Source organism: Schistocerca gregaria, chromosome 4, assembly GCF_023897955.1.
Source record: "Schistocerca gregaria isolate iqSchGreg1 chromosome 4, iqSchGreg1.2, whole genome shotgun sequence".
Taxonomy (NCBI): Eukaryota; Metazoa; Arthropoda; class Insecta; order Orthoptera; family Acrididae; genus Schistocerca; species Schistocerca gregaria.
Genome location: NC_064923.1, coordinates 454,831,150 through 454,859,026, shown reverse-complemented (window position 1 = coordinate 454,859,026; position 27,877 = coordinate 454,831,150).

The window sequence follows — 27,877 nt, the reverse complement described above, 5'->3', positions numbered from 1 at the left end:
CTCTCTTTTGCTGCACGGCAAACATCTATGCGTGACGCAATCTTGACCCACAGGAGAAGAAGCATGTCTTGTGTTATACGGGCTTCACCGCAGCAGTGACATTGTTCCGTACGTCAGCCAGAGTTGTTGATTGACATTGATCGTAACCAGCCTCCTTCACATAGGCCCACAACAGAAAGACGGATGGGGCAGATCAGGAGACCTTGGTGGCCAGAAGTGCATGTCCCATGTAACCTATCCATCGCCGAGAAGGAGAATGATTTAAAATTCTTCGGACATGACGGCGCCAGTGGGACGGAGCTCCACCGTGTTGTAAAATGAAGTCTTGTAAATCTTTGACAAGTTGAGGAAAAAGCCGTTTTCCTGGTGTATCATTCCATTTAAAGTGCATGTACAGCAAACGCCTTCTCAAAGCTCGCCATAGAGTTGTTATTCCACGTTCCATCCTAGTTGCATTGGTTGACTTACATGGACTACGAACAAAATTGTCTTAGATTCGTCTGCCATCATCCTCTGACACACACGATTCGTCGGGGCTCCGTCTTTGCAGAGACATCGAGTTTGTTGACACTGCTTTCCTATTTGGTTGTTCAATGCTGAACTGGAGACGAAATACTTCCTGTACTGTAAATGACAACTCACTTCTTTCAAACTCAAGAGTGCAGAAAATCTTCCATTGCATAGTAGTCATCTTACCTACAACTATCTACTGGCACGAATACCCTAGCTGTCGTTTACGCAACTATCACCGCACTAGCACCCATTTACGCAACAAGTGGTTAACAAAACCTTCCTTTTCCTTTCGGTATGTGGACTCTTCACGTCCCATTCGTATGTCGTGAAATGCAAATTAATTACATTGGGTCCATCTTTTTCAATGACCCGGCGCAGTCGCAGTGCAGTAAGTGAAATTGTTCGTACCGGGTTCACTACTATCAACACTGAACAAGATAGTTTAATCACAGTCTAACATATACAGTCACGTTACTCGCTGCTGTGAAAGTTGTTACCGTCTGACAGCTGGATCGAGACTAGTGCCCCTAAAGGTGAGAAAGTCAGCCGCAACATTAATGTTTGTGTTTGTTGTAGGGTTCAGTATGAAAGCAGGTTTGATGAAGTTCTCCATGCTACTCTATCCTGTGCAAGTCTCTTCATCGTCGAATAACTGCTGCAAAACTACATCCTTCTGAATCTGGTTACTGCATTCCTCTCTTGTTCTCCCGATACGATTTTTACCCTCCATACTACCCCCAATACTAAGTTGGTCATAGCTTGATGTTTCAAAATGTGTCATTTCAACCGATCCCTACTTTTAGTCAAGTGGTGTCATATATTTCTTTTTTCTTCAGTTCTGTTCAGTACCTCCTCCTTAGTTACGTGATCTAGCCATCTAATCTTCAGCATTCTTCTGTAGCACCACACTTCAAAAGCTTCTATTCTCTCCCTGTTTAACCTGTTTATCGTCCATGTTTGAGTTCCGTACATGGCTACACTCGAAACAATTCCTTTATAAAAGCCATCCTAGCACTTAAGCCTATATTTGATGTTAATAAATTAGTCTTCTTCAGAAACGCTTTCCTTGCCATTGCCAGTCTACATTTTATATCCTCCCTACTTCGACCATCATCTGTTATTTTACTTCCTAAATAGCAAAACTCATCAACTACTTTCAGTGTCTCGTTTTCTAATCTAATTTCCACACCATCACCCAATCTCATTCGACTACATTCCATTATTCTTGCTTTGCTTTTGCTTATGTTCACCTTAACCCTCCTTCCAAGACGCAGTCCATTCCGTTCAGCTGCTCTTCGAAGTCTTTTGCTGTCTGTGACAGAATTACAATGCCATCGGCAAATCTCGCAGTTTTTGTTTCTTTTCCGTGGCCTTTAATTTCTACATAATTCGAAAGAATGGAGTAGACGACAGTCCATCAAAATTATCTGGATTCTTGGGAGAGAAGCCACCTGGTGCTCCAGATGTGTGAGACAGATAAAACACTTTCAGATTTCAAGAAGAATGTAATGGTTCCAGTTCCGTAGAAGGCATGTGCTAATAATTGAGAATATTATTGATTTAACAAGTCACGCTTGTAAAATACCGACACAAATTATTTAAAGTAAAATACAGAAACTGACAGAAGTCAGCCTTAGGTAATATCAGTTCGGTTCTGTCGAAATGTGGGAACACAGGAGACAACACTGACTCAACGACTTGTCTTAAAAAATATCAGAAAGAAATTGAAACCCACGTTTATGCATTGGTAGAGAAAATTTCTGAAAATGTTGATTGGAACACACTCTTTGACGTTCGGGAAGCAGCAGGGATAAAATTCAGGGAAAGAAAATTTATGTGCAGCTTGTATAAAAACCAGATGGCGGTTATAAGAGTCGAGAGGCATGAAAAGGCAGCATGGTTGAGAAGTAAGTGAGATGGGGTTGTAGCCTATCCTCTACGATCCTTTATGTTATTCAATCTGCAAATTCAGTAAGCAGTAAAGGAAACTAAAGAAGAATTTGGTGCAAGAATTAAGGAGAAGAAATAAAAACATTGAGATTTGCCGATGACTTCCTTTTTCTGTCAGAGACGACAAAAGACTTGGAGGAGCAGTTGAATGGATTGCATAGCATCTTGAAAAGAGGTAATAAGATTAACGCCAGCAAAAGTAAAATAAGGATAATTGAATGCAGTCCAATTGAAACAGGTGATATGGCGGAATTACACTGAGTTGGAAAAAGTCATGGGATACCTCCTAATATAGTGTAGTAGTCACTTTTGCCCGGTGCAGTACATCAACTCGACGTGGCATGTCAACAAGTCGCTGTAATTTCTCTGCAGAAATATTGAACCATCATCCATCTATAGCAGTTCATAATTACGAAAGTGTTGCCGGTACACGATTTTGTGCACGTACTGGTCTCCCAATAATGTCCTATAAATGTTCGTTGTGATGATGTCAGGCGATGTGGATGGCCAAATCATTCGCTCGAATTGTCCAGAATGTTCTTCAAAGCAATCGCGAACAATTGTGGTCCGCTGACAAGGCGCTTTGTTATCCATAAAAACTCCATCGTTCTCTGGGAACATAAAGTCTACGAATGGCTGCAGATGGTCTCCAAGTAGCTGGACATCACCATTTCCAGTCAATGTTCGATTCAGTTGGAACAGAAGACACAGTCCATTCAATGTAAATACAGCCCACACCGTTATGGAGTGACCACCAGCTTGCATAGTGCCTTGTTGACAACTTGGGTCCGTGGCTTCGTGGAGTTTGCGCCACACCCAAGCCTACCATCAGCTCTTACCAACTGAAATCGGGACTCATCTGACCAAGGCATAGTTTTCCAGTCGTCTAGGATCCAGTTGGCATGGTCACGAGCACAGCAGAAGCGCTACAAGCGTTGTCGTGCTCTTAGCAAAGGCACACACACATAAGTCGTTACCTGCTACGGCCCATTAACGACCATTTTCGCCGCACTGTCCTCACAGATACGTTCGTCGGACACCCCACATTGATTTCACGCATTGTTGCTTGTCTGTTAGCACTGACTACTCTTCGTGAACGCCGCTGCTTTCGATCGTTACGTGAAGGCCGGCACACTCTTGACACTGTGAATCTTGGAATATTGAATTCCGAGACGATTTCCGAAATGGAATGTCCCATGCGTCTCTCTCGAACTACTATCCCACTTTGAAAGTCTGTTAATTCCCATCGTGAGGCCATTGCCACGACGGAAACCTTCTCACATGAATCTACGAATGACAGCTCCGCCAATGCACTGCGCTTTTTTTTACTTTGTATACGCGATACTACCGCCATCTGTATATGTGCATATCACTATTCCTAGACTTTCGCCACCTCTGTTTATGTTAGGATATGAGACACGAAAAGAAGTACATTAGTTTCGCTACTGGACAGTGAAATAACTGATGAGGTAAGGTATAAAGGTATAAAATACTGCAAGAATAGCATTTCTGAAACAGGGGAAATCGTTAACAACTAATACAAATTCAAGTGTTAGGAAATCTTTTCTGAAAGTGTAACTTCTGAAATTTTCCCTCGTATTTCTTCATCTAATAATTTTCGGGCGTGCACCTGAAGATGGCAGGACGTCTCTGGGCCGAAATATCGTAGCAGAATATCGACGGGATCTGCTATTCTGAAGGTATTTGTCTGGAACGTAGCTTTGCATGGAAGTGAAACACCAACGATAGGCATCTGAAACAAGAAGAAGATGGAAGTTTTTGTAATGTGGTGCTATGGAAGTATGGTGAATATTAGTGGAATATCTAACGAGGTACTGAACCTGTTTGGGATAAAAAAGAGAATCATGGCACAATCTTACTAAAAGAAGGGATCGATTGATAGGATACATTCTGGGACATCAAGGAGTTGACAGTCTGGTAATGGACGGAAGTGTGATGAGTAAAAATTGTAGAGGGAGATCAAGCCTTGAACACAGTACTCGGGATGAAATAGATTCAAATGGCTCTGGGCACTATGGGATTTAACATCTGAGGTCATCAGTCTCCTAGAACTTAGAGCTACTTAAACGTAACTAACCTAAGGACATTACACACATCCATGCCCGAGGCAGGATTCGAACCTGCGACCGTAGCAGTCGCACGGTTCCGGACTGCGCGCCTAGAACGGCAAGACCACCGCGGCCGGCGGATGAAATAGATTTTGGCTGCAGTAGCTAGGCAGACATGAAGATATTTTCACAGGATATGCACAGGATATGAGCTGTGACCGACAGAAGATACTGTAGGCAGCCACACACAGAGAAGGTTAGGGTGAGATGCCATGGAGTGTGCACACAATAATTATATTATGCTTCCGCTTTGGTCACGCTAACAGTCCCGCCCACAAGAAATACAAGTCCCGCAAAGCACTTGTGACATCACACTAGTGGCCTTGTTCGTCATACTTCACGAATGTTGGGCGCCATGCAAGGCCCACGTAAAATAAATACGTCAGTGGAAAGGTGCCCACTATATGTCTCAACTGTGTCGTGTACTATCGAGAGCTTGCATGCATTTAAAGTCGCTGTTACGAATTATTTAACTCCTGTGAAATAGTTGCTCGTTCTCCAGCAATGACGGCTGCTGGCACTCGTAAGAAGTAGAGCGTCAAGCGCTGTGAAGTACGCGCCGGCGCTTGCATTTTTCGTGGTCCACGGTCTTTTTGGTATACCGAGAGCAGGTAATGATATATTTTTAAACACGGATATATCGGATTCCCGATTTTCTAAAAAATATCAACAGTCCTAGCACGAGGCAGTATTCGACTACGCAGATCCTTGCTTTCACGCTTTGCATCGTAATGGAACGCGAAATTCGACGCTGTGACGTCACTAATCTCGACCAGATGCTCGTCCACGAGCGCATTCTCGTGCCGTGGGAGGACCGGTGCTGACAGGCCAGCAGCTCCAGAGCGTGACGTCGAGTGTCGCACACGGGACGCGACAGTGCGGAGCGGAGCAGGAGGTCCCTGCGGCGTGGGAGGCCGGTGTCCCCGATAAGGGCCCGGCAGGGCCGGCCTGTGTATAATTGGTGTCTAATGTGCGGGCGAGATGGTATCTGGCCGGCGCCACGTGGGTGGTCCGCGCGCGACACACGCTGCGTGCCCGCGGCCGCGGCAGCTGGGCCGCGCTCTGCCCCGCCTGCCACAGCTGCGGCTCCTTCCTGGCTCTCTGGCTCTAAAAGCCCGCCCGTCGGCCTGCCTGTCTGCCTCGCTGCTCCGGGACTCTGGAAGAAAGCGGGCTGAGATGTTGCGGTTTCGAGTCCCGTTTATGGGCTATCTAAACTATCTGATCAAAAGTACCCTCTACCACTGATATGGGCAGTGTCCACCATTCAACTGTATGACAGCATGAACTCTGCTCGGGACACTTTCAGTGAAATGTCTGAGGGTTTGTGGAGCATTAACAACCAGTTATTCCTCAAGAGCCGATACGAGAGATGGTAGTGATGTTGGACGCTGGTGACTAAAGCGAAGCCCACGTTCTGACTCATTTCAAAAGTGTTTCATTGGGTACAGATCAGGAGTCAGGACAGACCAGTGCAATTTAGAAACGTTATTGCCCAGAAACCATTTCCTCACAGATACTGCTTTATAACAGCCTGGCACATTGTCATGCTGATATGACAAATCGTCGCCTCTCAACTCTTCCTCAACTGTAAGCAGAACGCAATGCTGTAAAATGTGTTCCTCCTTTGGCATATAGTGTTCTCGTAAGTGCAGTCAGGGTATACATCATACCACGAAAAACTCCCCCATGCCGCAACACCACCTCCTCTGTTCTTCACTCTTACGTTGATGACGCATGCTTCGTTTATCTCTGAAATTTCCAAGCTGCTAGGTTAGTTTAGTCATCGCTGCCGTGCTGTTGATCGTGGCTGCGCCGCTGTCTATTTGCACGAAAGTAGAGCAACGCTCAGTAATTCGTTTTTTGTGGTCGGAAGGCGTATCAGGGGCCGAAATTCATCGAAGAACGGGAACAGTATTTTACCACAACAGAGTGTCTACGAATAGATTCAAAAATTCTGAAATGGTCGCACAAGTGTTACGCCACGATGAAGGAGCCGGACGACCGTTTACCACCACAAATGAACAAATCATTGAGCGAAATGATTCTCTTAGAGATTTTTTTAATTTTCTTGTTGGGGTTTTTTGCAAGACGTATGTGGGAGTAAGTAATACGTTTTCCGAGGCCGGCCGGTGTGGCCGAGCGGTTCTACGCGCTTCAGTCTGAAACCGCGTGACCGCTACAGTCGCAGGTTCGAATCCTGCCTCGGACATGGATGTGTGTGATGTCCTTAGGATAGTTAGGTTTAAGTAGTTCTAAGTTCTAGAGGACTGATGACCTCAGATGTTAAGTCCCATAGTGCTCAGAGCCATTTGAACCATTTTGTCCCACTCTTCGCTAAACGTACTCTCTCAGAATTTCAACAGTAAACTCCTCCGTGATGCATAACGCCTCGCATGTAGCGTCTGCCACTGGAGAATGCTGAGCATCTTCGTAACGCTTTCAAGTCGACTAAATGATCCCGTGACGAAACATCCCGCTCTTCGTTGTAACTTGTCTGTCTCTTCTACTAATCCAACGTGGTAAGCCCCGAGAGTAATGAACAGTATCCGAAAATCGGTCTATCAAATGTTTTGTAAGCCATTACTTTCGTAAATGAATTACATTTCCATAAGATTATTCCAATGAATGTTATTATGGCATCTGATTTTCCTACTATTTGTCTTAAATGATCATTCCACATAAGGATGTACCGGATGGTCACTCCTAGGTGTTTTACTTAGCTTCTGCTTCCAGCAATTTGTCACCAACAGTGTGTTTGTACAGTAGTGGATTTATTCTCTAATGTCTGCAGAATACATTACATTGATTTACGTTCAGTGCCAGCTGCCAGCCACCGTACCGTTCACCAATCATTTGCAGGTCTTCCTGCAGTTCGTTACAGCTTTCTGATGCTGCTACCTTCTCACAGATAACCGAATCATCTGCAAATAGCGTCATGGAGCTTCCGACATTATCTACTAGATCATTTATACATGTAGTAGACAGTAACAACACTCCCTTGAGGTACTCCTGAAATTGCGTTTACACCTGTCAATTTTGTTCCTTTAAGGGCAACCTTTTAATTTCAGTCTGCAGGAAAATCCTGACTTCATTCAAATACCTGGCCTCATATTCCATAAACTCATGTTTTTTGCACTGTATCATATGCTTTCCAGAAGTCAAGAAATCCATCAACCTTAGCGCCTATGTCTGAAGCGCTGAGAATTTCTTGGAGGAACAGGGCGATACCTAGGTCCATTGACAAGAAGTACGAGATCGAATTGGACAAAATTGGGGAAACACATTGGCCGCTGCCTTGACCTATGTCTGAATCTATGTGATTGCTCTGCCATTCACACTTGAGTGTTTGGCACAGGTTGCTTAGGCGCTCTCCTAGATATTTTTTCCTCTACCGTTCCACTCTCGAATAGCACTTGGGGAAAATAACCGCTGTATCATTACGTCCAAGCTCTGATTTATCTAGTTTTGTCACAATGATCATTTCTCCATTACTATGTGGGAGTCAATAAAATTTTCGGCATTCGGAGGAGAAAGTTCGTGACTGAAATTCCTTGAAATGATCTCGCCGCAACGAAAAAGCCTTTGTTTTAATTATTGCCATCTGAACTCTCTTATCATATATGTGAAATTCTGTCCCTTATTTTGTGATAATACAAAATGAGCTCTTATGTTTTGAACTTTTTATACGTTCTCCGTAAATCCCGTGCGGTAAGAAGTACTCAGCAGTACTCCAGAGCAGCACGGACAAGCGTAGTGTACGCAGTCGCTTTAGTAGATCTTTTCACAATGTTCTGCCAATAAAATGCAGTCTTTGGTTCGCCTTCCCCACAACATTTTCTCTGTGTTATTTCCAATTTAAGTTGTTCGTAACTGTAATTTCTAGGTATTTAGTTGGATTTACGGCCTTTAGATTTGACTGATTTGTCGTGTAAGGGATGTTTAACGGATTCATTTTAGCACGCACGCGGATGACCTCACATTTCTCATTATTTGGTTAAATGGCAATTTTAGCACCATACAGACATCTTTTATAAATCGTTTTACAATTGTTTTGATCTTCTCATGACTTTACTAGATGATAAACGACTACATCATCTGCAAACAATCTAAGACGGTTGCTCTGATTGACTTCTAAATCTGTTGTATAAATAAAGAACAGCGTAGGGGCTATGACAGTACCTTGGGGAATGCCAGAAATCATTTCTGTTTTACTCGAATACTTTCTACATTTACATCTATGAGATTACTCTGCTATTCACAATAAAGTGCCTGAGAGAGGGTTCAATGAACCACCTTCAAGCTGTCTCTGTACCGTTCCACTCTGGAACAGCAAGCGGGAAAAACGAGAACTTAAATTTTTCTGTACGAGCCCTAATTTCTCTTATTTTATCATGATGATCATTTCTTCCTACGTAGGTAGATGCCAACAGAATGTTTTCGTAATTGGAGGAGAAAACTAGTAATTGAAATTTCATGAGAAGATCCCGTCGCCACGATAAACGCCTTTGTTTTAATGATTGACACTCCAATGCACGCATCATGTCGGTGACACTATCTCCCCTATGTCGTGATAATACAAAACGAGCTGCCCTTCTTTGTACTATTTCGATGTAATCCGTCAGTCCCACCTGATGCGGATCCCACACCGCGCAGCAATACTCCAGAATAGGGCGGACAAGCGTGGCGTAAGCAGTCTCTTTAGTAGACTTGTTCCACCTTCTAAGTGTTCTGCCAATGAATCGCAGTCTTTGGTTTGCTTTACGCACAATATTATCTATGTGATCATTCCAATTTAGGTTATTTATAATTGTAATCCCTAAGCATTTAGCTGAATTTACAGTCTTCAGATCTGTGTGACTTCGCGTAATCGAAATTTAGCTGATTTCTTTTAGTACTCATGTGAATAACTTCACACTTTTCTTTATTCAGCGTCAATTGCCACTTTTCGCACAATACAGATATCTTATCTAAATCATTTTGCAAGTCGTTTTGATCATCTGATGGCTTTCCGTCAATTACTCGAACTGTGACCTCTCTGACTGGAAATCACGAATCCAGTCGCGTAACTGAGACGATATTCCACAAGCACGCAATTTGATTACAAGGCGCTTGTGGGTACAGTGTCAAAAGCCTTCTATAAATACGGAACCAGTTTAAAACCTCTTGTCCATAGCACTCAACACTCCGTGTGAGTAAAGCGTTAGTTGTGTTTCACAATAATGATGAGGCTCATTTTATTTTTATTGAAATCGTTGATCGATTTACAAGAGTCCTCGTAAACCCAGATGTCGTACCAACTTGAGATTGTAATTCTACATAATACCTACCTTTCGTTGGTCGTGGTACGTTTCAAATCTTTTTCCATTTACGTTTCCCAAGGATATTGAGCTACATAGTCTGTGTAAGGCAATTTTAAACAGAGGACACTTCATATAGATGCAGATTGTTACATTAAGACGTCAACTTCCTTGTCATAGCGGACGACTGCGCTAGAATGCCCCACAGAAATGAACCATGTTTCCTGAGTCTTTACTGGGAACAGTTGGTTGCTTCATTCCATCTCCGTTGTTGAACACTTTTAAGGACACTCTGGGAGTCGATCAGGATTAATGTCTTTAAGAAGGGAGTCGAAGATACAAGACTGAGTGCTTCCAAAAATACCAATGTTTCCGTCGTAAAAACTGACGCCCTGAAAGGGAGATGAATGTTTTACTAACTTGTGTCAGCGTATTTAGAAAAGAACAATCCAGTATACCCTTCTTGGTTTCGCTTGTTAATTTGTCCACAATCGGCTCAGAGCTGTTTGCTTTTTTGTATTCCATCCGATCTTTTAACAGATATAAGGTACGGAGTTTACGCGCAGTGTGTCTATTACTCAGAGTCGAGCAACAGCACAACCGTTCTTTACTTCTTTACATCAAATATGACTTTGCATTTAGTAGTTATGAAGTTGTAAAGTGTCAGGCAAATCCAACACCTTCAATGAAAACCCTGACATGATAAGCAAATCCAGTAGTATGTCACATAGCTCCGAATAAATCGTGACATTAAATTAACCCAAGTAATACGAGTAACGAGTGAGCAAACGGAATACCACAGATTAACACAAGACTGCCTAAATACATGTCATACCTTCTCACCATGAGACAGACGCAGTTCCGAGGGGAGAAACGAGAACAGAAGCCGAGAGCAGAACCGTGTTAAGCTGGAAGGCCCTACGATAAGGAACGGACTGGACACCCACGTCGCCAGCTAACCATTAGGACGACACCACCCGCAAGTTTTAGCGTGAGACTTTTTCGCGTCTCTGTTACGTCAAGGACCACCCCCCAGCCCATGTTAAAAGCTAGAGCCCTCCAGAAGAACAGCATAGATCTTACGATAACACAAAAAGGGCCACACCACCCGCAAGTTTTAGTGTGATACTTTTTCGCGTCTCTGTTCCGTTAGGACCACCCTCCAGCCCATGTTAAAAGATAAAGCCCTCCAGAAGAACAGTATAGATCTTACGATAACGCTAAAAGGACCACACCAGCTACAAGTTTTAGCTTGAGATTTTTTCGCGTCTCTGTTACGTTGCAAACTTTAAAAACATTGCCACATCACGAAAAGTATAACGTTTCTCATTGGATAGACAGAATTTTTGTAGGCGGAGCTTAAGTTTAACATTGAGACCCTAATTGGTCAGATGAAAACACAGCCAGATAGTTTTTTTAAACCAATTTCGGTAAATGGTAGTAAGGAGAGGTTAGAAGAAGAGAGTTGCTTCCGAGACGGCGAGGTGAGCGGAGCTGTGCTGCCCGTCGCCGCCCTGAAGCTGCCCAACCAACGACAAGGTAATGAACGCACGCAATGCCGCATAAGAGCGCATAAAGCTTCACTCACAACTGCAGAAGTCTCATCTGTTACACCCCCTTTTTGCGTAATACTAGTGTCGATCGTCAATTAAAGCTCATGGTGTTCACATTTGCCACTTGAAGTAAAAATCTGAAACGCGATGATTTTTCTGTTATATAGTTATTGAGAAGCCACATCAGCCACTGTAATTTACGAAAAGTTAGATAACTAATTAAAGATAATTGAGTGTCACTGTAGACCATTTTGATAGTTTTCTCTTTTGTGAAACTTAATTTAAACCTAGATTATAGATGTGATATGGCATAGGTCATCCTTCGATCCATTGTAGAAGTTGGAAACCCACTCAGGGAATATTCGTTCACATTTTTTGTTCAACGCATTTGGTTTTTACCATCCTGCATTGAAACATTCCTTTTATCAATAGTGCAATTTATAAACAATGTTTTGTTGAGTAGAATAAAATTTCCAATGGTAAACTTAACTGCTTTTTCGACGTCATTTTACCAGCTAACTAAAAATAGGAAAGATTCTTTTACAGGGAGTGCAGTCGAGCTGACGCTGAGATCATTAAGTATTTGGTTATATCATCGCTAGTCTCACTGAACTCTTCTCAATTCTACATGTCATGTGTGGTCTGGCGTCTCCTTACCAGCAACAGGTCCCAGGTTCAAACTAGTCAATTCCCTAAAAAACACGCTCAGAGAGCGTCGTTGCACGAAAGTGGTAGGGAGACACGATATAAAACAAACAGACACTACCATGAATGTTAGAAAGTAGTTGACGGGTAAAAATGGGTTATTGTTCCTGTCATCGTATGTGATTCACGTCTTTCGGATTCTTCTACAAGTTTAGGAGGCATACCTCTTCGAGAGGTTGTCGCTTACAAAACTACAATAATCTTGGAACATTTCATGATAGGTTTCTGCAACTGATGGTGATGTCAAGCCCTTACATATTCGGTTTCGACGTGTGTGTGAACTGAATGCCTATGATTATTTTATTACTTGACTTAAAGGTCACGGTGGTGTATCAAAATTCCGTATTGTTAGTGATTTAACATCCATCTTTCGCATGTTTAAATAACTGCTTCTCGCTAATATGAACCAGAATCATTGTTCGGCAACGGAGCTAGAATTTTCATCCACACTACCTATAGCTCCGAATTTACGCCACTCGAGGTCCTGCATACGTTTCCAACCAATAGACAGCGGCTGGCCGTTACCTTTCTTTGAAATTATTAACTCTCCTACAATCGTTGCTCATAGATCAACGTATGCACGCAGATTACCGTATTCTCAGATTGAACTGATGTTATAAAACAACGAAATGATACAACGTTTAATTTCTCGTATCTTAACGTGCTGCGAATTCTCGGTACAGTATGAGATTTTCACTCTGCAGCGGAGTGTGCGCTGATATGAAACTTCCTGGCAGATTAAAACTGTGAGCCCGACCGAGACTCGAACTCGGGACCTTTGCCTTTCGCGGGCAAGTGCTCTACCAACTGAGCTACCGAAGCACGATTCACGTCCGGTACTCACAGCTGTACTTCTGCCAGTATCCGTCTCCTACCTTCCAAACTTTACAGAAGCTCTTCTGCGAAACTTGCAGAAGAGCTTCTGTAAAGTTTGGAAGGTAGGAGATGGATACTGGCAGAAGTAAAGCTGTGAGTACCGGACGTGAATCGTGCTTCGGTAGCTCAGTTGGTAGAGCACTTGCCCGCGAAAGGCAAAGGTCCCGAGTTCGAGTCTCGGTCGGGCTCACAGTTTTAATCTGCCAGGAAGTTTCTCGATACAGTGTTCATTGACCTTGTGGATAGTTTGTTGTAAATGCTAGAGTGCTGTGTAGAGGGGGATGGGAGAGGAATCTCGTCGTCCTCCCCGATAACGATCGCGGTTCAGTGCCCTCCATCCATCATTGCGACGTCCTGCGTTTTGTGCACGTCAGTCACGTCCTCTACATGGCAGCTTGGTGGCGTCATCGACCAAACGCAACAGGACTGCTATGTACCAGCCGTGCTCTTTATTAGTTAAAGAATAGGGTGTAACGGATAAAGGGAAGAGGCAGTGGCCAACACACTGACCGCAGGTAGAGAGGAGCAGTGCTGCGGTCACAAGAGTTAGGCGTTAAAGACAGTGTTGGTAAGGGGAAGGATGATACGCGGAGGCAATGGACGATGAATTGTATACATAATTAAAGAGAAAATTCCTTGACAAAGTAATAACTTGCATACTGGCATACATTGCTAAATCACAAACATTATCTTTCGCCACAAACTGACCTTAAAAATACAAAGAACTAACTTTAACATCGTACTCTGAAGCGTTGTTTCATCACAGTGGCTGGCAATTACTAACGCAGCTGTACTACACTGGTGTCCAAAATTAAAGCAACAAACCGCAGTTTCCCCGTCCTGTGTGTAATTCATGATACACGTAACGGTTGTGAATAAATAGTTGGCACTATTTAAGTTCCAACCCTCGTAACCATGCAGACTGTAACACAGATATGAAACTTCCTAGCAGATTAAAACTGTGTGCCAGACCGAGACTCGAACTCGGGACCTCGGCCTTTCGCGGGCAAGTGCTCTACCGACTTTTTTTTTTATTATCAGATTGACTTGGTATATTTCACGAGAATTCAGACAACCATAGTCAAATCATCATTTAATATTAGCTGCAAAAAAAAATTCAACAAATTAGGTGAAACACAAATAAAACATTTCTTCTGAAGGGGAAGACCAACCCGTTACCCCACCCGTATGAATTTTGGGTATATATATATACATGCAAAAGAGAGAGAGAAAAAAAAATTACGAAAAAATACAACAAGGGAGGGGACTCGAGCTCAGGGAAGAAACAGGAATCACAGGGGACGGTTAAACACAAGAAAAAGCATATTCGCAAAAAGCGTTCGGTATTGTGGCAACCGCTGCCATTTCCAATGCGCAGTTGACAAATAATGGTGAAAAACGCGGAGATCTGGGTCATTACCGCCTTCAATGACGTAATGGACATAGTAACCCCAAGAGCCAGACAATCGTGTTCGTTTTCGTCTGAGGAAAATAAGAGATGTCCGGATGTAAGAAGATGTCGTCTGGGAATGCGGTTTCAGGCCCTCTAGTAAGAAAAGCTAATTGACGGCGGACCCAGAGCCAATGATCCCGTCCGCAAGCAACTAGCCTGTGAAGTAAGGTGTCAGTTTGATGACATTCCTCACACTGATCAGTTGGACGAAGGCCAATACGAAAAAGACGATCACCAGTAGGTATCAGACGGTAAATGACCTTATACCACGTTGAAACAATCTCCATCGGCAAAATGGGAAGACTAAGATGAGACCAGACCGTTTTCCATGACGTTGACGGGGAAGCAAGTTCAACAGAAGAAGGGAAACATGCTGTACCCCAACGGATTTGTAGCATGTTGGTAGTAATATGCGTCATAGAAAGTATATCAGCACCCAGAATACCGACAAGTACAAAGTATTCACGAATGTGCCGCAATTTAGGATTAATCCGTCCAACATCAACAGGAGGGGTCAGACTGGCCGGCCGGAGGCGGGAAAGTAAACGAGAGGTGACTGAATGCGGAGCTCGCGTACAGGTTAAAACATTGCGGCGGGCAAATAAGATGGACGTCTTCACTTTGATATCTGAAAGACCCAATCCTCCAAGCTTCCGAGGCCTGGCCACAACTTCATACCGGACACGGAAGACATGGCGGCGCCACAGAAATCGACTAGACAGCTGTTTCAGCCTGCGGGCCATCATCGCGGGAAGCGGGAAGACCTGCGCAACGTAGTATATTTTACTGAAGACATAGGTCTCTAAAACCCGTGCCTTGTGAAGGAGGCTAAGGGAACGGCGGTCATGTTCAAGGATCGCCCCGTGAACACGACTCGTAACCTCACGCCAATTTAGTGCCGCCATTTTGATCGGATTACGATCCACTATGATCCCCAAGGTCTTATGGCGATCGACAACCGTCGCCCAAGGAATGACGACATGATCAAAGCCTCTCAACGGCAGGAACGTGCATTTGCGATCATTAATGCGAGCACCAGCAAGACCACAAAATGAATCCAAGGTATCCTTAAGCCGCGGTATATCCTCGGCATGTCGTACTAAAACCATGACGTCATCGGCGTATGCACGGACTGCAAAAATTTCCCCCAATATATTCCAGCCACGTAAGTGCATGGTGAGATGGCGAAGTAAGGGCTCTAAGGATAGAACAAAAAGTGACATGGATAAGGGGCTTCCCTGGGGTAACCCCCGTCTGATCGATATCCGGGGGGTAGGGTGACCGTTCACAATCACCGAGACACTGATACCGCTAAAAAGATTAGTTAAGACTTGTCGAGCATCATTATTAAAGCCGACAGCGGTGAGCACTCTCGATAAAAAATCATGGCTGACGCGATCGAACGCTTTTTGGAAATCAAGAAAAAGCAAAGCCCCTGGGATATTAGCGGCAGCCGCCACCGAGATTACATCGCGACATTCGAGAACGGAAGTCAGTATCGTGCGTCCAGGCACACAGCTTTGGTGGGCGGCAATAATGGTATCGAGCAGCTTAGAGAGACGGATATTAATTGCTCGAGCGACAAGTTTATAATCAAAGTTAAGGAGAGTAATAGGACGGAGGGAATCAATTGCAGGTCGACCTGTGGATTTCGGGAGGAGGACCATTCTGCCTTCCTGAAAAGGAGCAGGAAGTGAGACTCCCCGCATCACTTCATTTACCATTGACGTTAAGGTGTCACCAATGAGCGGCCAAAATTGAACATAGAACTCCTTAGGAATACCATCTAATCCAGGCGACTTGCGGGACTGCGATCCTGCAACAACATCATATATGTCATCCTCCTGAAAGGGACGCAGAAAGGCGTCGTTTAATTGAGGAGTGACGACGCGAGGCAGCAAGGAGGTAAAGTCGTCAAGAGAGGTTTCCGCCGGGACATGAGTATCGTACAGATCAGTAAAATAGGTGTAAACGAAGTCAGAAATGTCACGGTGAGAGGTGAACACGCGGCCGTCAGCGGTTGTGAGGGAGGCAAGGCACCCACGTTTCCGGCGCGACCGTAAACGGACTAGATGGTAGAGTGACGTCAGTTCCTCTTGTAGAAGGGAACGTGGTTGAGACCTCGTCCGCAGGCCCTCCATTTGAATGCGTTTGAGCTGCAGCAATTTGGCTTTGATGCGCTGTATATCAGTAACCCGGAGGGGAGCATGCGTAGCACTATCGTACAGTTGACGTAAGACAGAATAGTAAAATTCTTGCGTTCGTCGATCTTCTGCCACCTTCGCAGCCCCAAAACGCATGAGAGCCCTACGGATGTGAGGTTTTGCATACAGTGTCCACCATGCCACGATAGACGGGTACCGGTCCATAGTACGAGAACAACGTGTCCAAATGTCCTCCAGGACGATACCAAGGGAGGTATCTTGCAAATACGCGATATTGAGCATCCAAGGAGGAGGAAAAAATTTTACCGGTTGTCGCTCGTAATTAAACGTAACGGCTACAGCGCAATGATCAGTAAAACAGGCTGGTATCACATCAACAGCCAGAAGTTGCCCACACAAGGAATCGGAAAGGTAAAAGCGATCGAGGCGACTGCTAGACGTGGGAGTAAAGTAGGTATGTCGCACAAGTGTAGGATAGCGAGAAACCCACACGTCACGCAGGTGCAAGGAGAGCACAAGGTCGTCGAGTTCTTTACTGAAATTAAAATTAGGAGACTGATCTACCGGCCGTAGAACACAATTGAAGTCCCCACCTAAAATTATCTTTGTCGGGGATTTACGAAGCAGGTAAATGACTTCTTCTTTATAGAAACTCGAGCGTGCGGTAGTACAACCCGAACCAGAAGGGGCATAAAGAAGGAGTAAACTGAAATCATAAAACGTGCACCCGATCCCCCTTCCACTGTCAAGTACTTCGAAATTCATCAACGGAATGCCTTCTCTATAAAACAAGGCAGTGCCCGTAGAAAGTTCGGAAGCGACATTAAAAAACGTCGAGAACCCAGGAATGGAAAACTGGTCGAATAGGACTTCCTGTAAAAAAACAACATCTGCCCCAGACTGATAGATAAACTGTCGCAAAGCGGCGAGCCGAAGCTCAGAACAGATTCTGTTAATATTCAGAGTAAGAAATGTATATGCTTGCATGGAACTTCAACCTACAAAGAAAAACAAAGATCGGTAGAGAGCCGTCAGCTGACGGAGCAGCATACAAGTAATCATACCAGAAACAAGCGCTGAACCACAGAGAGAAAAACTACGAAACAGAACCCTCATCTTCCCACTGCTTTTTCTTCGGCCGTGACGCGGCTCTCCGTGGCTGTTTACGGATTCGACTGCGGCTCCGCGGTGCCGACGCTGCAGCGTTCGGCTGCGTAGGAGCATCATGTAGACATTCCGTGTCAGATTGCGAGAGAGAGGCCTCTACATCCCACTCGTCCGCAGACATGGGTTCACGGTGGGACAGTTGGTGAATAACAACGGGATCCACTGGCCCTGGAGAATCAATCAGTTGTTTGATGGGAGGAGGCTGTGACCCAGAGGGGGCGACAGAAATTCCAGAAGGGGGATGCGAAACAGAGTCAATAGGAGAAGTGTCAGAGAGCACCGGAGAAGACACGTGGCAACCAGAAGCAGGTTCCGTCACGGGCGTCTCCGAAGAGGCTGCCGCGGTAGCAGGAACAACGTCAGATAAGGTGTCAGGGAGCTTCTGCAAAGGCGTGATAGCACCTGTGGCTTCCTCATCCACGATTTCCGACTGAGAAAGAGAGTCCTTTACCGGAGGCCCATCTGAAGGGCGAGCCAATAAGGAAGATTCATCAGCCGCATCATCCTGTGTTCGTCGACGCTTGTTGTGAGAAATCAGCGCGGGAACATCGGAATTATGGGCAGCAACATCCCTACTCAAGGACAACGGGGGAAAATCACGGCCGTTGTCGGGTAACGGATCACTGCGTCCCTCAGTAACAGTGAGCGATTCAGTCCGAGATCCTTGCGGGAGAAGATCAGCTAAAGTCAATTTTTTACGCTGTTCGTATGTAGGTTTTAATACCACCACACGCCGCGGACAATTAGTACGGAAACGACCAGTTTCATTACAATAATAACATGTTCCTTCCTGGCCACTGTACGTGATATGGACCCTATAACCACATACCTGTAGGTGAGAAGGAATAGGTTTTTTGACCACCATTTCCACCGACCGAATACCACTATATACCTGTAAGCGGTGCTGAGCAGACCAGCGTTCCTTTCGAATATGGCGTACGTCCCCATAAGGAAGCAAAACGGACTTCAGAAAAGAGTCGTCAACCTCGGGCGGAAGGTTAAATACCCGAACATTCGTATATACCACTTCTGCATTTGCCAAGAGAACCATACTAGTGGAACCATCACGGTGCGTAAAGGGTACCTGAGAACCATGACGAGAAAGTAGCCTATCAACCTGGAGCGGGTCAAGAAACTTAACAAAAAACACATATAATTCGCTGTCGAAATATGCGGTATGCACCTGATCAGTAGTGACCTTAACTGTATCGACTAACCAGTCATGTATCTCCAAAGAACCGGGCTGGACGTGACGCGTGGATTTGTCAAAGGTAAAACTGACTGTACCTGTACGCGGAACTTTCGTGGGAACCATGGTGGACATCACGGCGAGAGACGACGCCGCGACAGGAAGGGCCGCACGAACACCAAACACCAGCCGACAACCAGCGATGCGACGCGCACGGAGACCAACACGGCACTAAACTGACAGGAGGAAAACACGCTGCGCTACGGTAGAGGCGGAACTAAGAGCACGACCTAGTCGACCGACGCGAGAAGCGTAACCAACTATCTATGAGCTACCCAAGCACGACTCATGCCCCGTCCTCAGAGCCTTAATTCCGCCAGTACCTCGCCTCCTACCTTCCAAACTTTACAGAAGCTCTCCTGCGAACCTTGCAGAACTAGCACTGGGGGTTGTTTCTAGAATGAAATTTTCACTCTACAGCGGAGTGTGCGCTGAGATGATACTTCCTGGCAGATTAAAACTGTGTGCCGGACAGCCCAAGGCTGTGGCTAAACTATGTCTCCGCAATACCCTTTCTTTCAGGAGTGCTAGTTCTGTAAGGTTCGCAGGAGAGCTTCTGTAAAGTTTGGAAGGTAGGAGACTAGGTACTGGCGGAATTAAAGCTGTGAGGACGGGGCATGAGTCGTGCTTGGGTAGCTCAGTCGGTAGAGCACTTGCCCGCGAGAGGCAAAGGTCCCGAGTTCGAGTCTCGGGCCGGCACACAGTTTTAATCTGCTAGGAAGTTTCATATCAGCGCACGCTGCGCTGTAGAGTGAAAATTTCATTCTTACGTGATTTTCTCTATAGTCGCACTTTGGCTTGGCCGTGGACTGACGTAATTCGAAAAGCATCAGCCCCGGGAGGTTTGTTTCCTGTCTCTACCGCCCAGTTTCGCCGATCGTCGGCCGATTATCGCGGTTTTACCTCCTGTCGCGTGATGAGTAGAGGTACTTGTGTGGAGCGGTGACTTTCATGTCCTGAATAACGCGACATGATGATCAGATGCTGCTGGTCAGCACTGAATTAGCGAGCGATCTGCTGCGCTCTGACCCGCTTATCTTATGTTCGTTGGAGAACAACCCTGTCGTAGACACGTAGTTTATCGAGGCAGTTAACTCTGACGACGATGATTTGTCCCGAAGATAAGTACTCGCGCAATATTGTTAAACCCGTCTCTTAGAAATATATTTTCTGTTATGTATCACTGTGTGAGCTGCGAGTCACTTGCATGATACAAAACCTTCATAGCCACGATTTTGTGTGCTAGCATAGTCTCAGCTTTCGGTAGGTAGCATTTCTGCAAGCAATAGATTTTGGAGGCAGAGTCTCGTCTGCCAATCACGTCGTTAGACGATATAAGTCGAGTTCACTTGGCTCTCGTGTGTGCGGATAAAGCACGGTCTCACTCATTCTTCCTTCCTCTCTACACTCGTGACTGGAGTCACTTTACAGAGCGCATCGCACCCACGACTCACAACAATTCAGACATGTTGTCTTGTGAATGATTTGCGATGGCCGTCACTCAGCTGCATCTTACAGAAATTTTGGAGAGAATGTTATATACTTTTGTTGCACTGATGTGATTACATTTTACATGGTCTTTTTTCAGGTGCAATTATAGACGCATGTATATGAGTTTAGGCTCCTTTGTTCTGATCGAGGCTTTGTCCGAATAGGCATGGATCATGAAGTAATCCATGGGTGTAGATCGAATTTCACGTTACTTTCCGATTCATTTAACAGTATTACGGGTCTCTGAAAGTATATTGGGTGCTTTTCTGCTTTTGTGAATGAGTAGTACTTGTACCACCGCGTGGTCCGATTGAGGACATTTGTATACAGGGTGTTACAAAAAGGTACGGCCAAACTTTCAGGAAACATTCGTCACACACAAAGAAAGAAAATATGTTATGCGGACATGTGTCCGGAAACGCTTAATTTCCATGTTACAGCTCATTTTATTACTTCTCTTCAAATCGCATTAATCATGGAATGGAAATACAGCGACAGAACGCACCAGCGTGACTTCAAACACTTTGTAACAGGAAATGTTCAAAATGTCCTCCGTTAGCGAGGATACATGCATCCACCCTCCGTCGCATGGAATCCCTGATGCAGCCCTGGAGAATGGTGCATTGTATCACAGCCGTCCACAATACGAGAACGAAGAGTCTCTGCATTTGGTACCGGGGTTGCGTAGACAAGAGCTTTCAAATGCCCCCATAAATGAAAGTCAAGAGGGTTGAGGTCAGGAGATCGTGGAGGCCATGGAATTGGTCGGCCTCTACCAATCCATGTCACCGAATCTGTTGTTGAGAAGCGTACGAACACTTCGACTGAAATGTGCTGGAGCTCCATCGTGCATGAACCACCTGTTGTGTCGTACTTGTAAAGGCACATGTTCTAACAGCACAGGTAGAGTATCCCGTATGAAATCATGATAACGTGCTCCATACTGACGAAACTAAAATGAGCTCTAACATGGAAAGTAAGTGTTTCCGGACACATGTCCACATAACACCTTTTCCTTATTTGTGTGTGAGGAATGTTTCCAGAAAGTTCGGCCGTATCTTTTTGTAACACCCTGTATATGGTTTAGAAATGTTCATATTTATTTCTTATAATAATTGAAATTAACCTAAATCCTATTTATCGTTGCTTTCTCTTGAAATCACTGTTTAAGAGTGCGAACTACTGGAGTTAGTGGTAGAAGTGTTCGATTAGCCTTCGTTCTAAGTAATAGCGGCTGCGAGCGCAACTTACTATATAAAATCTGCTTGCAGCAGAACTCGTGCAACTATAAACTGGTTTCAGCACATGAAATATTTACTAGTTTTATAGACGATTTCCAGCGCAATTGCGCTCGCAGATTGCAGGGAACTTCGAGAGGTGTATGTTGTAACCATGAAGGTCTCTAAACATTAGATTTCAGCAATTCATTCTTTCTTTCAAATTCTGAAGGTAGCAGGGGTAAAATACAGGGAGCGAAAGGCTATTTACAATTTGTACAGAAACCAGATGGCAGTTATAAGAGTCGAGGGACATGAAAGGGAAGCAGTGGTCGGGAAGGGAGTGAGACAGGGTTGTAGCCTCTCCCCGATGTTATTCAATCTGTATATTGAGCAAGCAGTGAAGGAAACAAAAGAAAAGTTCGGAGTAGGTATTAAAATCCATGGAGAAGAAATAAAATCTTTGAGGTTCGCCGATGACATTGTAATTCTGTCAGAGACAGCAAAGGACTTGGAAGAGCAGTTGAACGTAATGGATAGTGTCTTGAAGGGAGGATATAAGATGAACATCAACAAAAGCAAAACGAGGATAATGGAATGTAGTCGAATTAAGTCGGATGATGTTGAGGGCATTGGATTAGGAAATGAGACACGTAAAGCAGTAAAGGAGTTTTGCTGTTTGGGAAGCAAAATAACGGACGATGGTCGAAGTAGAGAGGATATAAAATGTAGACTGGCAATGGGAAGGAAAGCGTATCTGAAGAAGAGAAATTTGTTAACATCGAGTATAGATTTAAGCGTCAGGAAGTCATTTCTGAAAGTATTTGTATGTAGTGTAGCCATGTATGGAAGTGAAACATGGACGATCAATAGTTTAGACAAGAAGAGAATAGAATCTTTCGAAATGTGGTGCTACAGAAGAATGCTGAAAACTAGATGGGTAGATCACATAACTAATTAGGAGGTGAATAGTTTTGGGGAGAAGAGAAGTTTGAGGCACAACTTGACTAGAAGAAGGGATCGGTTGGTAGGGTATGTTCTGAGGCATCAAGGGATCACCAGTTTAGTTTTAGAGGGCAGCGTGGAGGGTAAAAGTCGTAGAGGGAGACCAAAAGATGAATACACCAAGCAGATTCAGAAGGACGTAGGTTGCAGTAGGTACTGGGAGATGAAGAAGCTTGCACAGGATAGAGTAGCTTGGAGATCTGCATCAAACCAGTCTCAGGACTGAAGACCACAACAACAGTAGCCGATGTTATACAAAAAGCAGCCTGCATTTCACTGCACGCGTCTATTCCGTAAGAAAGGACGCATTCACACTTACACGTTGTATTAGGACGGTTGAAAAACTTGGTTAGAATTTTTTCTTAGTTTAACACTTGTTAAAGGAGCCTTTACAGACCCCATTATGGTGTTGGGAAAAAAAGTACCAATATTTATCCAGGACGCAGCATGCATCGAGGGAAGAAAGAAAGTTCCTATAAACATTGGTCGTAAACCTCATATCTCTGGAGTTACGACGTGCATGTGTACGAGGAACATATCTTACACATCGAGAACTATGGTACGAGACAAATGGGGACACTGTCTACCTAACAGACATTTAAGCGGCACAACGTGTTTGCACTGGTATCGAACATGCACCCAACACAAGAACACGTACAGTATTCCTGACAATACATAGCGTATCTGTCAGGTATTTTATTTTCATCTGGTGTATGCAGAGTGTTCACATTGTTGCAGTGGTCTTCAGTCCGAAGACTGGTTAGATACAGCTCTCCCTGCTACTTTATCCTGTATGAGCCTTTTCATCACCGAATAACTATTGCAACCTACATACTTCTGAATCTGCTTTCTATTTTAATCTTTTGGTCTTCCTCAATGAGTATGACCTCCCACACTTCCCTCCAGTACTAAATTGGTGAACACGTGATGTCTCAGGATGTGTCTTATCAACCGATGCATTCTTTTGGTCAATTTGTGCCTCAAATTTCTTGTCTCCCCAACTCTGTTCAATACATCCTCATTAGTTACGTGATCTACCCAACTAATCTTCAACGTTCTTCTGTAGCACCACATTTTGAAGTCTTCTGTTCCGTTTTTGTCTAAACAATTGATCATCTGTGTTTTACTTCCAGACATTGCTACACTGCAGAAAAATACTTCCAGAAAATATCTTCTAACATTTAAACCTATATTCAATGTTAACAAATTTCTCATTTTCAGAAATTCTGTTCTTGTCATTGCCAGTCTACATTTTACATCCTCTCTACTCCGCCCATCATTGACAGAAGTACAATATCATCGGTACACTTGGAATGTTTCATTTCTTCTCCCTGAACTTTAATTCCTACTCCAAATTTTTATTTGGTTTCCTTTACTGCTTGTTCATTGTACAGGTTAAATAACACTGGGGATAGGCCCTGTCTCACTCCCTTCTCAACCACTGCTTTCCCTCCACGCCACTCGACTGTTATAATTGCCGTCTGGTTTCTGTACAACTTGTAAACATCCTTTCGTTCCCTGTATTTTACCCCTATGCTCCAGGTTTTCCTGTTGTTTTCGGTGTCTTCATTTGTGTGACGTCTGCTGTATAATCCTTACTAGTCTGTTGTACTTTAATACTGTTGTGTGTGTTCAGTGAAAGCAGCGTTTTTATTTTTTAGTTCAATTCATCTACTGTGTTTAGTTGGTAACCATTTTCTGTGGCTCTCTGTTTGTTTATGTTTAGCTCTTGAGTGTACTTCTCTATCCATTGCAATTCTGTTTAGCCTGTGTAGTTGCTATTTAAGGTTGGCTAGTTCTTCCATAAGCGTAGAGGAGGATTGCAGGAGACCGACGTTCAAGTCCCAGCCTTGGCACAAATTTTAATTCGTTACTGCAGCTTCTATCCTTAGCAAAGATAAAGTTGAGACTTAGTATCTCTCCAGCAAAATGTAATTACATTAGATCAATAAGGCCGGTTTGTTTATCTGCTGTGGAATGGTTCACTCTGTTGTGTATTGTTTTAAGGGTTTTTCTGGATTTTCTGCGTGTCGTGAACAGGCGTTGGCGGTTTTTGTCTCTTAATGTGATGTGTAGGAAGTGTAAGGCCTTATCTTTTCGATTTCAAATGTGAAGTGTATGTTTGGTTGGGCAGAATTGAGGTCTCTGAGTAACTATAATATCTATGTGTTTCATCTACCGAAAGTTATGTCATGAAGGTATGGGTATAAATATACTGACGGAAAAGAAAATCTCAGCATCTAGAAGGAGTGTGCGACTTAAACGAAAGTTGGTAGGAGCGTTTCTACATCTGAAAGAGAATGTCTATTCAGACTAGCGCCACTGTGAGGATACACGTAAAGTTAACTTTAAATACATGCTATAAAAGTGATGAGTGTTACTTACCTTTGATACTGGGTGTCGTGAATTGATGTTAGTCAAGAACATCTTTAAGGTGATAGAGACTACATGAAATCATGTAGCAGGACTACTAGACGCTGGATGTTTCTTCTCCAATATCGCAGGAAGACTTGGTAGGAATGAACCCGCGTTATATGAGTTCTAGTAGCTGTTGTCAAGAGAATGCACGGTCACAAGAAGGCCGTGCGCCGGACGCAGACGCGGCATTACCGAGAGGTGAGACCACAGTGTTCGATGTGTGGCTCTGGCGCGTGGTATTGCGTCTGCAGCGGGAAAATCGAGCAGCAGCTGGAAACACAGTTACTTCATGGACGCTCCGAGCCAGACGCCCTGTATCGTGCATTCTACTGATCCCAAACCACCGCCGTTTACAACTTCAGTGGTTTCAAGCGAGATCTCACTGGGGAGAGCAAAACTAATAGCACAACGGCGGCGTCACCCCGCTCTGTGCTGTTGCCATATTCATTCAAAGTGGATAATCCAAGATGACGAACATACATGTGGCAACATCGCACTGACGTCATGGTAGGTAATTTTAAGTTTGGCGGGAAAATAGCTCAACTGGGCTTCTTCCACCAACCTAACTCCACCGCCCCTCTCCTCTCCCTCCTTCCCACCCCTACCCTTCTATCCCATCCCCTCACTTATCTGGAAATGGGCAGGAAAAGAACTCGGTCTGTGATAGGCTGCTGAACAAGATGGATGTAAGACTTTATTTATTAGGAATTGTGGTATATTGTTTATTTAAACAGTCTGAGTTGTCGTAGAAAGTAGCTCCATCCAGTGTGTTCAGGGTCCAACTGACCTAGCTCACAACATCACCACCAGATGGTGTTGTTGGCCCTTCCCCCTCCCCTTCCCCTCCTCTCCCATGACTTAATCCAAGATGGGGGTCTGGGTAAAAATGGCAGGAAATTCGCTCAATCTATGCCAAGCTTCCCAGGAGAATTAACGTAATTGTTTACTGTGTACTATGTGTTCAATTTAATGAGATGCTTGGGAAGCAATGTTATTTGTTGTATGTATGAAGAAGATGAATACGCTACATCAGATAATGAACATGCCCTGGACCTACAGAGCTGGTATACGGCAGGGCGGCTGCGCACTGAGCAAGAAATACCTCTGTTTCCTTTGTGGCGCACGATGATCCTTCTCGTTGAACATGAACTGTCTCAGGAGATAATACATCTGGTGTCTAATTAATGTGGGAAATATTGTCACAAACATATCTTGAAGATGTCACAGGAACTAAATACACCACTGCACAAAGAGCAAGAGCTTCGCCTGTGACGCAAGAACATTTAAATAATTTTCAATGTAAGTACACGTTTTATTCTGAGGAATACCACCACCATCACACTTGAACAGGGACTCTATAAAAAGATTGTGGCCCACCTGTGAAACTCCCCAGAGGTACTTCGCATGGTTTTGTGTGAAATACCACTGCCTCCCCTTGTCTTTGAGCACTGGCTGCTTCAGGAGTTACAAAATCCAGTTGAATGCGTCTCTAAATACAATTTCAAATATGGGAGGGTGGAAGGTTGAGGAACAGGGGTCATACGATTATGATCAAGAACTGTGGCACACAGGTCCGTGTGAACAGGGACATTGTTATGATGGAAAACCAGTCACCTAACTCTGGATGTATGACTCTCCTCACATCGAAAAAAAACAACAACAATGTTTTAATGTTTGATTTTACCTGACAAGCTTTCATGGGAGAGGCTTAATTGTTACATTGCTTCAGGATCGTAATCATAACATCAAGTTTCTTCACATGTGATAATTTTTGAAAATTTCTTAAATCATTGATGGTCTCTTCTTTCAAAGCACAGCATGCTTCCAGGCGATCTTTTTTTCGTTCGACAGTCAGCAATCGTGGCACGAATTTGCGTCACCCTTTTCACTCTGAAATCTGTCACCCCCGATAGCTCTACAATTTCTTCAATTGTCTGTTATCGATCTTCGTTGGTGACTGGACGAATGTTTCCAACATTTTCATGTGTTCTGGCCGTCGACCAGATAAAGGTTTGTCATCAATTAAAATTTCAACATTTTGAAATGGGAAAACCACTCAACCACCCGTTTTTTCCCATATCGCCCTTGTACGCCGTTTGTAATACTACAAGGATTTCTATACAACTTCTTCAGAGCAAAAAGCAGAATTTCATGGCTGCACGTTGTTTGCGAAAATCAGCCATTGCATGAACGACAATCATACAAAACATTTGTCACCACAAACTTTGCCAAAACTAGTCCTGGCCCTCTTCAGCGACGGCACTCTTCTTAATGAAACTGTAATATTCGCTCTCCACGCTTCTAGCGGCAAGATGCGGTACTACAAAATCTCTGCCACCAAAAAAATTGTTCAGTTTCATTTGGGTATCCACTTGTAATACGAATTTTGAGCTACTGTTGGAGATGCTGCCATCACTTTTAAAAGAGTTTTTAAATAATAACCGGCACTCCAATCTTTGTTAGAGAAAGGCCGCAGGACGACACCAACGAGGCAGTGCAGTGGTGCATGGGATACTACTCGTACGTAAGCTGGCCTCTAGTCTGGTCATTGCCCTGCCGCTCCAGCCGCTCTAGCTCTACCCAGTACAGGAAACGCTGTTATTGCCCCCACCTGGAATCTAGTGCAGCGCCGGCAACGTCTGTGGTCCGGATGCAGACGTGTAGCCGCGGGGCTCATTCCCCGACCGTT